This window comes from Salvelinus namaycush, chromosome 10, assembly GCF_016432855.1.
Source record: "Salvelinus namaycush isolate Seneca chromosome 10, SaNama_1.0, whole genome shotgun sequence".
In the NCBI taxonomy this organism is placed as follows: Eukaryota; Metazoa; Chordata; class Actinopteri; order Salmoniformes; family Salmonidae; genus Salvelinus; species Salvelinus namaycush.
Window position 1 is genome coordinate 12,260,876 of NC_052316.1, and position 15,225 is coordinate 12,276,100.

General features: G+C 43.7%; 1 protein-coding gene across 1 annotated transcript in view; it reads left to right on the plus strand.

Annotated features, from left to right (window-relative positions):
• Positions 1-11,966: 11,966 nt before the first annotated feature.
• The window catches only part of LOC120054684 (cAMP-specific 3',5'-cyclic phosphodiesterase 4D-like), a 42,970-nt gene continuing 39,711 nt past the window's right edge, over positions 11,967-15,225 (plus strand). The window contains exon 1 of the mRNA XM_039002225.1: positions 11,967-14,115. The gene's annotated coding sequence lies outside the window, so the exon portion shown is untranslated. The remainder of the gene's footprint in view (positions 14,116-15,225) is intronic.

The following is a 15,225-nucleotide window of genomic DNA, read 5'->3' on the forward strand; positions in this document are numbered from 1 at the left end:
CCACGTCTGTTTGTGACTAGGCTCCTGTGGAATATCCCATGTACTTGCAGCAGCTTATTCCAACGGCAGTCTGAGTCACAGAGAATATAGTGCCTTCAGAAAGTATTCATACCCCTTGACTTATTCCACATTTTGTTGTTTTACAGCCTGAATTTAAAATGGACAAAAACAAAAAACAAACTCACCCATCTCCACACCATACCCCAAAATGACAAAGTGAAAAGATGTTTGCAAAGGTATTGAAAATGAAATACAGAAATATCTCATTTACATACACTACCGGTCAAAAGTTTTAGAAAACCTACTCATTCAAGGGTTTTCTTTATTTTTACTATTTTCTACTTTGTAAAATAATAGTGAAGACCTCAAAACTATGAAATAACACATATGGAATCATGTAGTAACCAAACAAGTGTTAAACAAATCAAAATATATTTTAGATTTGAGTTTCTTCAAATAGCCACCCTTTGCCTTGATGACAGCTTTGCACACTCTCAACCTGCATTCTCTCAACCAGCTTCACCTGGAATGCTTTTCCAGTGGTCTTGAAGGAGTTCCCAGATATGCTGAGCACTTGTTGGCTGCATTTCCTTCACTCAGCTGTCCAACTCATCCCAAACCATCTCAATTGGGTTGAGGTCAGGGGATTGTGGAGGTCAGGTCATTTGATGCAGCACTCCATCACTCTCCTTCTTGGTAAAATAGGCCTTACACAACCTGGAGGTGTGTTGGGTCATTGTCCTGTTGAAAAACAAATGAAAGTCCCACTAAGCCCAAACCAGATGGGATGGAAAATAAAGAAAAACCCTTGAATGAGTGGGTGTTCTAAAACTTTTGACTGGTAGTGTAAGTGTTCACACCCCAATTTATTTTGGTCATCCTTGAGATGTCACTATAACTTGATTGGAGTCCACCTGTGGCCACTTCAATTGCTTGGACATGATTTGGAAAGAAACACACCTGTCTATGTAAGGTCCCACAGTTGGCAATCCATGTCAGAGCATAAACTATACCATGAAGTCGAAGGATCTGTTCGTAAATCTCTTAGTTTGAATTGTGATGATGCATATATCTGGAGCAAGGTATAAAACCATTTCTAGAGTGTCGAAAGTTTCCAAGAGCACAGTGGTCTCCATTGGGAAATATAAGAAATATGGAACTTCTCAGACTCTGCCTAGAGCTGGCCATCTGACCAAACTGAGCACCTGGCAAGAAGGACCTTGGTCAGAGAGGTGACAGAGAACCCAATGACCACTCTGACAGAACTACAGAGTTCCTTGCCTGAGATGGGAGAAACTGGCAGAAGGACAACCATCTCTACAGCACTTCACCAATCTGGGCTTTATGGGAGAGAGGACAGATGGAAGCCAATCCTGAGAAAAAGGCACTTGACAGCACGCCCGGAGATTGCAAAAAGACGTAAAAGACTCTGAGAGCATAAGGCAAAAGATGCTATGGTATGATGAGACAAAAATTGAACTGAATGCAAAGCTCTATGTCTGGAGAAAACCAGGCACAGCTCATCAACTGCCTAACACCATCCCTACCATGAAGCATGGTGGTGGCAGCATCATGCTATGGGGGTGCTTTTCAACGGCAAGGACTGGGAGACTGGTAAGGATAGAGGGAACAATGAATGGAGCCAAATACAGGCAGATCCTTGATGAGAACCCGCTTCAGAGTGCAAACGACTTTAAACTGGGGCGAAGATTTATGTTCCAACAGGACAATGACCCCTAGCATACAGCCAACGCAATGCTGGAATAGCATCAGAACAAGAATGTGAAAGTCCTTGAGTGGCCCAGCCAAAGCCCAGACTTGAATCCCATTGGAAATCTGTTGATAGACTTGAAGATTGTTGTTCACCCCATCTAATGTAACATAGCTTGAGAAAATCTGCAAGGAAGAATGGGAGAAAATCTCAGAATCCAGATGTGCAAAGCTGATACGACATTCCCAAGAAGACTCAAAGCTGTAATCACCGCGAAAGGTGTTTCTACAGCGATGTGAATACTTATGTAAATAAGATATTTCTGTATTTATTTTTCAATACATTTGCAAACATTTCTAAAAACATGTTTTAACTTTGGGCCCGATTCTGACGTAGGAAATTACGTCTTTCAAATGCACGCACGCCTTTCCTACGCACTTCTCAGTAGTTGGTATTCAGACTTACCTTATGAAGGTGTGTAATGGGTGTACATTTGTGTACTGTACATATAATTATAATAGGGAGAATAGTGTACAATAGTAGATTATACCCTCGTCTGTTGCGTGCACTAACCATGGAACTGTGTGATGACACAACCAAGTATTGCACCATGTGTCGCGTTCAAACTGTTACGGCTTGGTCTGCACTTCCCTCCATAATGATTTAATTAGCCTACATCTATTTTTTTTATCAACTGTTACTAATGATCCTCAGCAACAACCACATGGCCGCGACGCGGTTTACAAAGGAAGCAATTGAAGGTAAACAAAACAATGTAATTAAATGTAATGACAATGTATGCTGAAGGGAACTAACAGTAAATAATATTTAACATGATAGAAATAGGAAACCGAGAAAGCCAGGGTAGCCTATAATTAAGACATTTGAGAGTGCCCATCCCTGCAAGTCTACAATTTAAATTATGCATAATGGCACAGATTTCATAAACTTTACTGTGGGAAAGTTGATATGTTGATATTCTTCAGTTTGCTGCCATATGACTGGTTTCACATTTGTCTCCAGCTATTTTCTTCACATTTTGTTGTGTTAGAAAGTGGGATTAAAATTGATTTGATATTTTTGTCAACAATCTACACAAAATACTCAAAAGTGGAAGAAAAATTCAAACATTTGTACAAAATTTATGAAAAATAAAACACTAATATATCTTGATTACATAAGTATTCAACCCCCTGATTTAATACATGTTAGAATCACCTTTGGCAGTGATTACAGCTATGAGTCTTTGGTAAGTCTAAAAGTGCTTTGCACACCTGGATTGTACAATATTTGCACATTATTCTTTTTACATTTCTTCAAGCTCTGTCAAGCTGCTTATTGATCAAATCAAATCAAACTTTATTTGTCACATGCACCGAATACAAGTGTAGCCCTTACCGTGAAATGCTTATTTACAAGCCCTTAACCAACAGTGCAGTTCAAGAAGAGTTAAGAAAATATTTACCAAATAAACTAAAGTAAAAAATAGTAATAAAAAGTAACATAATAAAATAACCACAACAAGGCTATATACAGGGGGTACAGGTTAGTTGAGGTAATTTGTACATGTAGGTAGGAATGAAGTGACACTGCATAGATAATAAACAGCGAGTAGCAGCAGTGTACAAAACAAATGGAGGGGGGGAGGGGTTCAATATAAATAGTCCGGGTGGCCATTTGATTAATTGTTCAGCAGTCTTATGGCTTGGGGGTAGAAGCTGTTAAGGAGCCTTTTGGTCCTAGACTTGGCGCTCCGGTACCGCTTGCCGTGCGGTAGCAGAGAAAACAGTCTATGACTTGGGTGACTGGAGTCTCTGACAATTTTATGAGCTTTCCTCTGACACAGCCTATTATATAGGTCCTGGATGGCAGGAAGTTTGGCCCCAGTGATGTACTGGGCCGTACGCACTACCCTCTGTAGCGCCTTACGGTCAGATGCCGAGCAGTTGTCATACCAGGCGGTGATGCAACCGGTCAGTATGCTCTGGATGGTGCAGCTGTAGAACTTTTTGAGGATCTGGGGACCCATGCCAAATCTTTTCAGTCTCCTGAGGGGGGAAAAGGTTTTGTTGTGCCCTCTTCACGAATGTCTTGGTGTGTTTGGACCATGATAGTTTGTTGATGATGTGGACACTGAGGAACTTGAAGCTCTCGACCCGCTCCACTACAGCCCTGTCAATGTTAATGGGGACCTGTTCAGCCCTCCTTTTCCTGTAGTCCACGATCAGCTCCTTTGTCTTGCTCACGTTGAGGGAGAGGTTGTTGTCCTGGCACCACACTGCCAGGTCTCTGACCTCCTCCCTATAGGCTGTCTCATCGTTGTCGGTGATCAGGCCTACCACTGTTATGTTGTCGGCAATCTTGATGATGGTGTTGGAGTTGTGTTTGGCCATGCAGTCATGGGTCAACAGGGAGTACAGGAGGGGACTAAGTACACACCACTGAGGGGCCCCAATGTTGAGGATCAGCGTGACAGACGTGTTGTTGCCTACCCTTACCATCTGGGGGCGGGCCCGTCAGGAAGTCCAGGATCCAGTTGCAGAAGGAGATGTTTAGTCCCAGGGTACTTAGTGATGAGCTTCGTGGGCACTATGGTGTTGAATGCTGAGCTGTAGTCAATGAACAGCATTCTCACATAGGTGTTCCTTTTGTCCAGGTGGGAAAGGGCACTGTGGAGTGTGATTGAGATTGCGTCATCTGTGGATCTGTTGGGGCGGTATGCGAATTGGAGTGGGTCTAGGGTATCCGGAAGGATGCTGTTGTGAGCCATGACCAGCCTTTCAAAGCACTTCATGGCTACCGACGTGAGTGCTATGGGGCGCTAATCATTGAGGCAGGTTACCTTGGCTTCCTTGGGCACAGGGACTATGGTGGTCTGCTTGAAACATGTAGGTATTACAGACTCTGTCAGGGAGAGATTGATAATGTCAGTGAAGACACTTGCCAGTTGGTCCGCAAATGCTTTGAGTACGCGTCCTGGTAATGCGTCTGGCCCCGCCAGTGTGAATGTTGAACTGTTTAAAGGTCTTGCTCAAATCGGCTAAAGAGAGCGTTATCACACAGTCATCCAGAACAGCTGGTGCTCTCGTGCATGCTTCAGTGTTGCTTGCCTCGAAGGGACATAAAAGGCATTTAGCTCGTCTGGTAGGCTCGCGTCACTGGGCAGCTCGCGTCTGGCTTTCCCTTTGTAGTTCGTAATAGTTTTCATGCCCTGCCACATCCGACGACCGTCAGAGCCGGTGTAGTAGGATTCAATCTGAATCCTGTATTGACACTTTGCTTGTTTGATGGTTCGTTTGAGGGCATAGCGGGATTTCTTATTAGCGTCCGGATTAGTGTCCTGCTCCTTGAAAGCGGCAGCTCTAGCCTTTAGCTCGACGTGGATGTTGCCTGTAATCCATGGCTTCTGGTTGGGATATGTACGTACAGTCACTGTGGGGACGACATCGTCGATGCACTTATTGATGGAGCCGATGACTGAGGTGGTATACTCTTCAATGCCATTGGATGAATCCCGCAACAAACTACAGTCGGTGTTAGCAAAACAGTCCTGTAGCGTAGCATCCACGTCATCTGACCACTTCCGTATTGAGCAAGTCACTGGTACTTCCTGCTTTAGTTTTTGCTTGTAAGCAGGAATGAGGAGGATAGAATTATGGTCAGATTTGCCGAATGGAGGGCGGGGGAGAGCTTTGTATGCATCTCTGTGTGTGGAGTAAAGGTGGTCTAGAGTTGTTTTCCCCCTGGTTGCACATGTGATATTCTGATAAAAAATGTGTAAAACTGATTTAAATTTGCCTGCATTAAAGTCCCCAGCCACTAGGAGTGCCGCTTCTGGATGAGCATTTTCTTGTATGCTTATGGCCTAATGGAGTTGGTTTAGTGCGATCTTAGTGCCAGCATCGGTCTGTGGTGGTAAATAGACAGCTACGAATAATATAGATATAGAACTCTGTTGGTAGATAGTGTGGTCTACAGCTTATCATAAGGTACTCTACCTCAGGCGAGCAATACCTCAAGACTTCTTTAGGGGCAGAATCGTAGGTTCATCAATTTTATTTTCCAATGATTGCATGTTAACCAGTAGAACGGATGGAAGTAGGACTTTACTCGCTTGCCTACGGATTCTCAGGAGGCAGCCCGACCTGCGCCCCCTTTTCCTCTGTCTTTTCGTCACGCAAATGACTGGGATTTGAGCCTGTTCCTGGGAAAGCAATATATCCTTCTCGTCGAACTCATTAAAGGAAAACGTTTCTTCCAGTTCATGGTGAGTAATCGCTGTTCTATGAGACAGTAGCAGCAACATTATGCACAAAATAATTTAAAAAAATAAGTTACAAACAACGTTAAAAAAAACTAACAAAATAGCACAGTTGGTTAGGAGCATGTAAAATGTCAGCCATCCTCTTCGTACTACCATCGTACTATGGCGCCGAAGAGGATCATTGCTATTTTCAAGTCTTACCATAGATTGTCAAGTTGATTTAAGTCAAAACTGTAACTAGGCCACTCGGGAAGTGGTACAAACGGGATGGATGTTTTGGAATATTTTTTATAACTTCACAATGCTCAAAGGGATATTCAATGTCTTTTTTAAAAACATTTTTTACCCAACTACCAATAGTGGTCCTTCTTTGCGAGGCATTGGAAAACCTACTTAGTCTTTGTGGTTGAATCTGTGTTTGAAATGTACTGCTCGACCTAGAGACCTTACAGGTAATTGTAAGTGTGGGGTACAGAGATGAGGTAGACATTCAAAAATAATGTTAATTAAACACCATGAGTCCATGCAACTTATTATTTGACTTGTTAAGCAAAAATGTACTGCTGAACTTATTTAGGATTGCCATAACAAAGGGGTTGAATACTTATTGACTCAAGACATTTCAGCTTTTCATTTTTTTATCATTAGTACAAATTTTGGAAAACATAATTCCCCTTTGACTTTATGGGGTATTGTGTGTAGGCCAGTGACCAAAAAAATCTACATTTAATCCATTTTAAATTCAGGCTGTAACACAACAAAATGTGGAAAAAGTCGATGGGTGTGAATACTTTCTTTCAATGCCATTCCCTCCTATATCTTCTTGACTGAGTGCTCTACTCAGTCAAAACCAATACCTTAGCTTTTAGGATGAGACAAACACTTGCATCAAAATGTCTGAATTTCCAACAAGATATTGAGTTTTCTTTTGTTCCCCTCTACAGTCATTGTTTTGTTGAGTACATTTGACTCATCCAAGCTACCTGCTTACTGGTTTGAACAGAATGCATTGACGTCACCAGTTCCGTTTTGCATAACAAGAACAAATTTGGTAGCAAACAATGCCCCATGCTGACTGGGCTAAAACCTGTGGAGTGGTCTTATCTGGTGTCCATCAAGCCCCACTGTGCTAGTTTATCTGCACAGCCTTGCTCCAACGACTCAGAAACCACTGGTGACGTCAACGCACACCCACTCTCAAACGCCTCAACCTCTGTGGTTGATGACTTGGGGCCTCTGGCACAGAGGTAGGACTGTGAGAAAGTGTGTGTGTGCGGATGTGCTTGTTTGAGAATATAACAACACACACAAGCCACCGCAGCCTAGCCTCTCTGTCTACACTTTCTGCCCAAACCCTCAACACTGTCACCAACAATAATATTCTCTCTAAACTGCGCGCCTGCGCAGCCGCACACCTCCTCCAGGACTGCCGCCCAGAAGAAATGCCATGCCGCGCAGAGACGCAAGAGATTGAACTTCACTGAGTTCGCCCCATTAGTTTGCACTATATTGATCAACGTTTTTTCTGTGATCGAATCAACATTATATCAGTCAATTTTCAATGCAACAAAACAAAACGAATCTAACTTTGCAAGATTGAGTCTGTGATTTTGTTGTACGCAGAGCCAGAGCGCAACGGAGTAGAATTCTATTGGCGGGTGTAGCCCACGAGCGGTATTTCAATCACCCGCGAGTGAATGGCTTTTCAGATCAGAGCCGCGCGTGTGGACATTTGTTGATATTCTTTGCTAGATAGCGAGTTATTAGCCCAGTTATAGATAAGTATAGGTCAGCAATGGAGAGTTACTGCTTCATACAAGAGCACAAAACGTGTAGGCTACATTTCAAGCTCGTTGAAAAGCCAGTCAGGTAAAAAGCTTATGTCTTAATTAAAGCAGTAGTGTTGTTTTTTGAGAAAGGCTTGAATATGCACATAATCCAATAGACAGAGGGGTAGCCTACATTGTCTAATTCGCTGTATGGTAATAATAATACAATAAAAATTTTAAGTGGTTTCTTGCATCATATAACACTATACAATGCAATTTACAGTCACCTATATGGCCCATGGTGTTACAGACCAAATAAAAAATCATTAGTCAAACACTTCATAATGTAAAAACGTTTCTAAAAGTCTCATGCAATGTAGGCCTGCATTGAACACCACATACTGTAGGCTATTTCATAGAAATCAAAAGCTATTTCCGTGTGAAAATGTTATGTGATTTGCTCCATTGGTTTTGTTGGCAGGCCTACATTATGCCTAAATAGCCACAATAGCCCATTGGCTACTGTCTAAAACTGTAATGGTACAGCCTCAATGTTCACTGTAAACGTGCTCCGGAAGTTGTACAAAATTCTTACAACATTCAAGTTGCCACTCACAAGACCAACAATTTGCTCAGGGCCCCAAAAATGTGAGGGTCTCATCAAACAAACATTCTCACAGAAAGGGGACAGACAATTTTATGTTTTCTTCCTAAGAGACACCAGGCACATGTGACAAGAGGACATCATGCCCAGTGTGCCTCAGTCTTCCTCTTCTTGGCTGCGAAGTCTTAATGTGAAAAGGAAGTGGAGGAACCTGCCTCACACCAGGGCTCAATCACTTGTTTATTGAAAGGCACCTATTAAAGCCATATGAGTCTTGTTAGAGGAGAGCACCCTGCTCCCCTGAGCTTGTTTGTTCCATGGCGAGCCCTGCTCTGAGTCCTGCTCTGCCCGTTGAGCGCTCATGTTCCATGGCCCGCCTGCCTAATTGTGGCCGCTCGGGGGTAGATGCAAAGGGGGTCGATGCAAAGGGCCAAATCAAGACCTGGCCCGCTGGGGCCCTAATCAGACTCAGCTGGCAGGACGCAGAGGGTGTGTGTTTGTGGATGGTGTGTGGGGGGAAGGGAGGTTGTGTGTGTGTGCGCATGTGTCTATTCTGAGTACATGGTTGGGGGGTTTACTCATCAATATAACTTGTGGGAAGAGGGCTGCAGGTTTCTGATAGGGCTTAATTAGTTTATGACCTGAGCAGTCTAACCCATGTATCATCCCTTAACCATTCAGCACAAGTTAATGGCAATCACCTCATCCTTACACGGTGTGCCATTAGATTAAGAGTTTCCATGTTAGTGCTAATCAGTTCCCCACGTACCTTACCCAACATAATCAATAAGATGAGTCAGGTCTACTTACACTACATGACCAAAAGTATGTGGACACCTGCTCGTCGAACATCTCATTCCAAAATTATGGGCATTAATATGGAGTTGGTCCCCCCTTTGCTGCTATAACAGCCTCCGCTCTTCTGGGAAGGCTTTCCACTAGATGTTGTAACGTTGCTGCTGGAATTTGCGTTCATTCAGCCACAAGAGCATTAGTGAGGTCAGGCACTGATGTTGGGCGATTAGGCCTGGCTGGCAGTCAGCGTTCCAATTCATCCCAAAGGTGTTTGATGGGGTTGAGGTCAGGAATCTCTGCAGGCCAGTCAAGTTCTTCCACACTGATCTTTACAAACCATTTATGTATGGACCTCGCTTTGTGCATGGTGGAATAGTCATGCTGAACCAGGAAAAGGCCTTCCCTAAACTGTTGCCACAAAGTTGGAAGCACAGAATCGCTTAGAATGACATTGTATGCTGTAGCGTTAAGATTTCCCTTCACTGGAACTAAGGGGCCTAGCCTGAACCATGAAAAACAGCCCTAGACCATTATTCCTCCTCCATTAAACTTTACAGTTAGCACTATGCATTCGTGCAAGTAGCGTTGTCCTGGCATCCGCCAAACCCAGATACGTCCGTTGGACTGCTAGATGGTGAAGTGTGATTCATCACTCCAGAGAACACGTTTCCACTGTTCCAGAGTCCAATGGCGGTGAGCTTTAAACCACTCCAGCCGACGCTTGGCATTACGCATGGTGATCTTCGGCTTGTGTGCTGCTGCTCGGCCATGGAAACCCATTTCATGAAGCTCCCGACGAGCAGTTCTTGTGCTGACGTTGCTTCCAGAGGCAGTTTGGAATTCGGTAGCGAGTGTGGCAACCGAGGACAGACGGTTTTTACTCGCTACATGCTTCAGCACTCGACAGTCCCGTTCTGTGTGCTTCTGTAGCCTACCACTTCGCGGCTGAGCCGTTGTTGCTCCTAGACATTTCCACTTCACACTATCAACAGGTACAGTTGACGAGGGCAGAAATTTGACGAACTGACTTGTTGGAAAGCTGGCATCCTATGACGGTGCCATGTTGAAAGTCACTGACCTCTTCAGTAAGGCCATTCTACTGCTAATGTTTGTCTATGGAGATTGCAAGACTGTGTGCTCGATTTTATACACCTGTCAGCAATGGGTGTGTGTGCAATAGCCGAATCAACTAATTTGAAGGGGTGTCCACATACTTGTATACCGTTGAAGTCGGAAGTTTACATACACCTTAGCCAAATACATTTAAACTCAGTTTTTCACAATTCCTGACATTTAATCCTAGTAAAAAAAATCCCTGTCTTAGGTGTGTTAGGATCACCACTTTATTTTAAGAATGTGAAATTTCAGAATAATAGTAGAGAGAATGATTTATTTCAGCTTTTATTTTGTTCATCACATTCCCAGTGGGTCAGAAGTTGACATACACTCAATTAGTATTTGGTAGCATTGCCTTCAAATTGTTTAACTTGGGTCAAACATTTCGGGTAGCCTTCCACAAGCTTCCCACAATAATTTGGGTGAATTTTGGTCCATTCCTCCTGACAGAGCTGCTGTAACTGAGTCAGGTTTGTAGGCCTTGCTCGCACACGCTTTTTCAGTTCTACCCACACATTTTCTATAGGATTGAGGTCAGGGTTTTGTGATGGCCACTCCAATACCTTGACTTTGTTGTCCTTAAGCCATTTTGCCACAACTTTGGAAGTATGCTTGGGGTCATTGTCCATTTGGAAGACCCATTTGCGACCAAGCTTTAACTTCCTCACTGATGTCTTGAGATGTTGCTTCAATATATCCACATAATTGTCCTTCCTCATGATGCCATCTATTTTGTGAAGTGCAGCAGTCCCTCCTGCAGCAAAGCACCCAAACAACATGATGCTGCCACCACGTGCTTCACTATTGGGATGGTGTTCTTCGGCTTGCAAGCCCTCCCCTTTTTCCTCCAAACATAACGATGGTCATTATGACCAAACAGTTCTATTTTTGTTTCATCAGACCAGAGGACATTTCTCCAAAAAGTATGATTTTTGTCTCCATGTGCAGTTGCAAATCATAGTCTGACTTTTTCATGGCGGTTTTGGAGCAGTGGCTTCTTCCTTGCTGAGCGGCGTTTCAGGTTATGTCGATATTGGATTCATTTTACTGTGGCTATAGATACTTTTGTACCTGTTTCCTCCAGCATCTTCACAAGGTCTTTTGCTGTTGTTCTGGGATTGTTTTGCACTTTTCGCACCAAAGTACGTTCATCTCTAGGAGACAGAACGTGTCTCCTTCCTGAGCGGTATGACGGCTGCGTGGTCCCATGGTGTTTATACTTGCGTACTATTGTTTGTACAGATGAACGTGGTACCTTCAGGCGTTTGGAAATTGCTCCCAATGATGAACCAGACTTGTAGAGGTCTACAATTGTTTTTCTGAGGTCTTGGCTGATTTCTTTAGATTTTTCCATGATGTCAAGCAAAGAGGCACTGAGTTTGAAGGTAGGCCTTGAAATACATCCACAGGTACACCTCCAATTGACTCAAATGATGTCAATTAGCTTATCAGAAGCTTCTAAAGCCATGACATAATTTTCTGGAATCTTCCAAGCTGTTTAAAGGCACAGTCAACTTAGTGTATGTAAACTTCTGACCCACTGGAATTGTGATACAGTGAGTTATAAGTGAAATAATCTGTCTGTAAACAATTGTTGGAAAAATTACTTGTGTCATGCACAAAGTAGATGTCCTAACCGACTTGCCAAAACTATAGATTTTTAACAAGAAATTTGTGGAGTGGTTAAAAAACGAGTTTTAATGACTCCAACCTAAGTGTATGTAAACTTCTGACTTCAACTATATATAGTGTATGTAGTCACCAAAGTCCTATCCCTGTAGCTGAAACCCCTTCAGATTGGCCAAGACCATAAGCACTTGGTTCGGGTCCATTTCAACACATTGAAATATCCTATTTCCAATTGGAAAAGGTATTGAATTGAACAAACCTCAAGGTTTGCGTCTGACTACATCGTCAACTCGTACTACCCCCGAAGTGTGTGTGCTGTATCTTAGTGGGTATCTAAATGTGCCTATGAGCAGCTGGCCTGCTCTCTGGCTTACGTCTGTGGCTTTACATGACGACTCGTCCAGATGTGATTGACGTCAGTCTCACGACATACAAGCCACCTTCAAACAGGAGTCCCTGCTTACAGACAGGACACACACACACTCTCTCCCTTTGATGTGGGAGCAGAGATCAGAGCCTCCCTGCCTTGGCTCTCCACCCCTCCCTCGTTCCCTCCACCCCACCCCTCCCTCCCCTCCTCCTTTAACCAAATGTTTACCGCTACTGTTTTTTCCCCTCATATGCCTCCATGCAGCCAATGCCACACCCTTCATTTTTTTCCTTTCTTAATTTTCTTTTACAAGGGAGTGTTTCTTCCACGCAACATATTATACACATTCCTCCCATAGACTGCAAAGACAGGGAAATCGCTGGAAATACCCCTTATTCAAGAAACAACTATTAGTATTTTCACTCATGGCCAGCGCTTTCACTTCCACTGATGATATCACAGTCTGTCAAACTTTGTGTCATTCACACTGAGAGGGCTTGACAGATAAATACTTGTCTTTTGCCTGATGAGCTTTTAATGAACTTCCATTTTCCTCCAAGAATGGCTGAATATCTCTCGCTGATTTGTTTGTTCAGTTTGTTCTTGATTTTATGCACCTTGTTTGGACTGCGAGGTAGCAACAGTGTGATTTTCCCCTTTCCATTGGGAAAGAGCATGTTGATCCCATTCTAAGAGGACAATAATGAAACACGGGAGAGAAAGAAGAGGGTCATACCACAGAGGTCAAGCCAGGGCTGGCCTCCTCTGACGGAGAGATTTGAGAGGACAAGCACTAGCTAATTGCTAACAGATACCCAGCACGCAAGCAGAGTCCTACCGGCTAAAGTTCCATACTGTAATACCCACCTGTGGAGATAGGGGAAAGGGCTCATGCTGGAATACCACTTTTTTCACTTCATGACACTTCATTCATTTCATGCCTTCTTGCCTCCTCGCCTAGGTCATGGGATTGAGCAGAGCTGATGGTATCATAGTAAGTAGTCTTGAGTTGCAGGTTGGCAATGTCCCAATGGGTAATGTTTGTATCATAGCAAATGAAAGCAGATGGTAATACAGATGGGTGGTGGTTTGGGTGAGTTCCTGCCATAGAAGAGCACTTCAAAACCAAGAGAAAAGCACTTCAGGTAAATGCAAGTCTTTTAAAGAGCTTGGACTTCAATTTTCACAGAAGTTTCTTTCAACTGTCAACATTTGAGGGGAGTTATTTCCTCTCCAAAAGCACAAGAGGCCACAAGAGGCAGGGGTGAAAGTGAGTCCACGAGAGGCAGGGGTGAAAGTGAGTCCACGAGAGGCAGGGGTGAAAGTGAGGCCACGAGAGGCAGGGGAGAAAGTGAGGCCACGAGAGGCAGGGGTGAAGGTAAGTCCACGAGAGGCAGGGGTGAAAGTGAGTCCACGAGAGGCAGGGGAGGAAGTGAGTCCACGAGAGGCAGGGGAGGAAGTGAGGCCACGAGAGGCAGGGGAGGAAGTGAGTCCACGAGAGGTGAGGGTGAAAGTGAGTCCACGAGAGGCAGGGGTGGAAGTGAGGCCACGAGAGGCAGGGGAGAAAGTGAGGCCACAAGAAGTAGGTTCCACACTAGATGTGAGAGGATTGAGCTGTGTAGCCATTGGGTTGTAGCACTCTCTTGACAGGCCTGAGCAGGGCCCACCACAGTAGCTTATCTACCTCTCCCAGTCGTCTGTCACAAGCGCCTCTGACGTCACGGCCCCGGCCAGAGTTTATGGGTATACGGACGGTGGCATTCTGGAGCCGTTGTGGTGCTCATCTGATACATGGCTGCTTGTGTGTTACCACAGGACCACTGCTGGATAGGATAGGATCCTCCAGTTCCCCCTTGAGTAAGTGAAGCCAAAGCGTGTGAGTGGGTGTGTTTGTGGGAGGTGGGGTGGGTGATACTGTACGGGTATGGGTGGTGTGTGTGTGTATTTATTTGTATCTGTTATATCGGTTACTTCTACACTCTCACTCTTCATGTATACATCCTGTATATTTTTGAAGCGGTTTTAATAGCTGAAGTTTTTTTACCTCTGATTCTTGCTGGCTGGTACAGAGGCTTGTTCCGGTAAGAGTTCATCCACAGTGCGGAACAGTATAGTCAGTTGGCGGTGAACAAAAGCAAAGAAGGCCTATCTTTTGGCTTTGCTTTGGAGATCTTTCCAAAAGTTTCTCAGTTCCTTTAGTTCTTAACATTTCAGTTTATTTATGATTAATGTGAGACAATATGGCTTCTATTATCTTATTGGCTCAAGTGGTACATTCAACTTTTGTTCAGCTGTGCCACACCAACTTACTAGGCCAAACATTCCCCTTTTATAAACCGCTAAATGTCAAAAGCTCACATATTTGTCATATTAGGTTAAACTGCTTATCTGGATTACAATGTTTATAAAAATGATGATTATTATAAAAATCATATTATTCTTAACCCATTTGGTCAAGCCAGTTAAAGTCCCGAAGTATTGTTGCTCTGATACCAGGGACGTTTGTTTGTGTGCGTGCATGTATATGGAGGGTGGAACATGGATGTGTTCAGAACTTCAGAACTGCATGTTACCAGTAAAGTTGGGTCTCTCTTACCCTGTTGACGGCGAGTCAAGTTGAGTCGCTCAGAGAGAAAAATAATCCACAGACGGGTCTCTGATGACTCCATGTCTGTTCTCGTGCAGCGACTTCTCTTCAAGGGCTATTTTTAGAAAACATATGCTCATGGCTGTATCTTATGTTGTTGTACACGGAACGTTTTTCCCTTTTGGTCAACTTGTATGAATTGATACACAGTGAATGTATTATGTTGTGGGGTTGAATTTTGTTCGGCTGTTGAGATGATAAATAACTTGTATAACATGTTTATCAGTATCCAGAAATGACTTATAAACACCAGAAGCTAGACCAGATAAGAGAAGAATAGTCAGTAACCTATCTAAAACACCTTTGGCTAGACCCGGTAC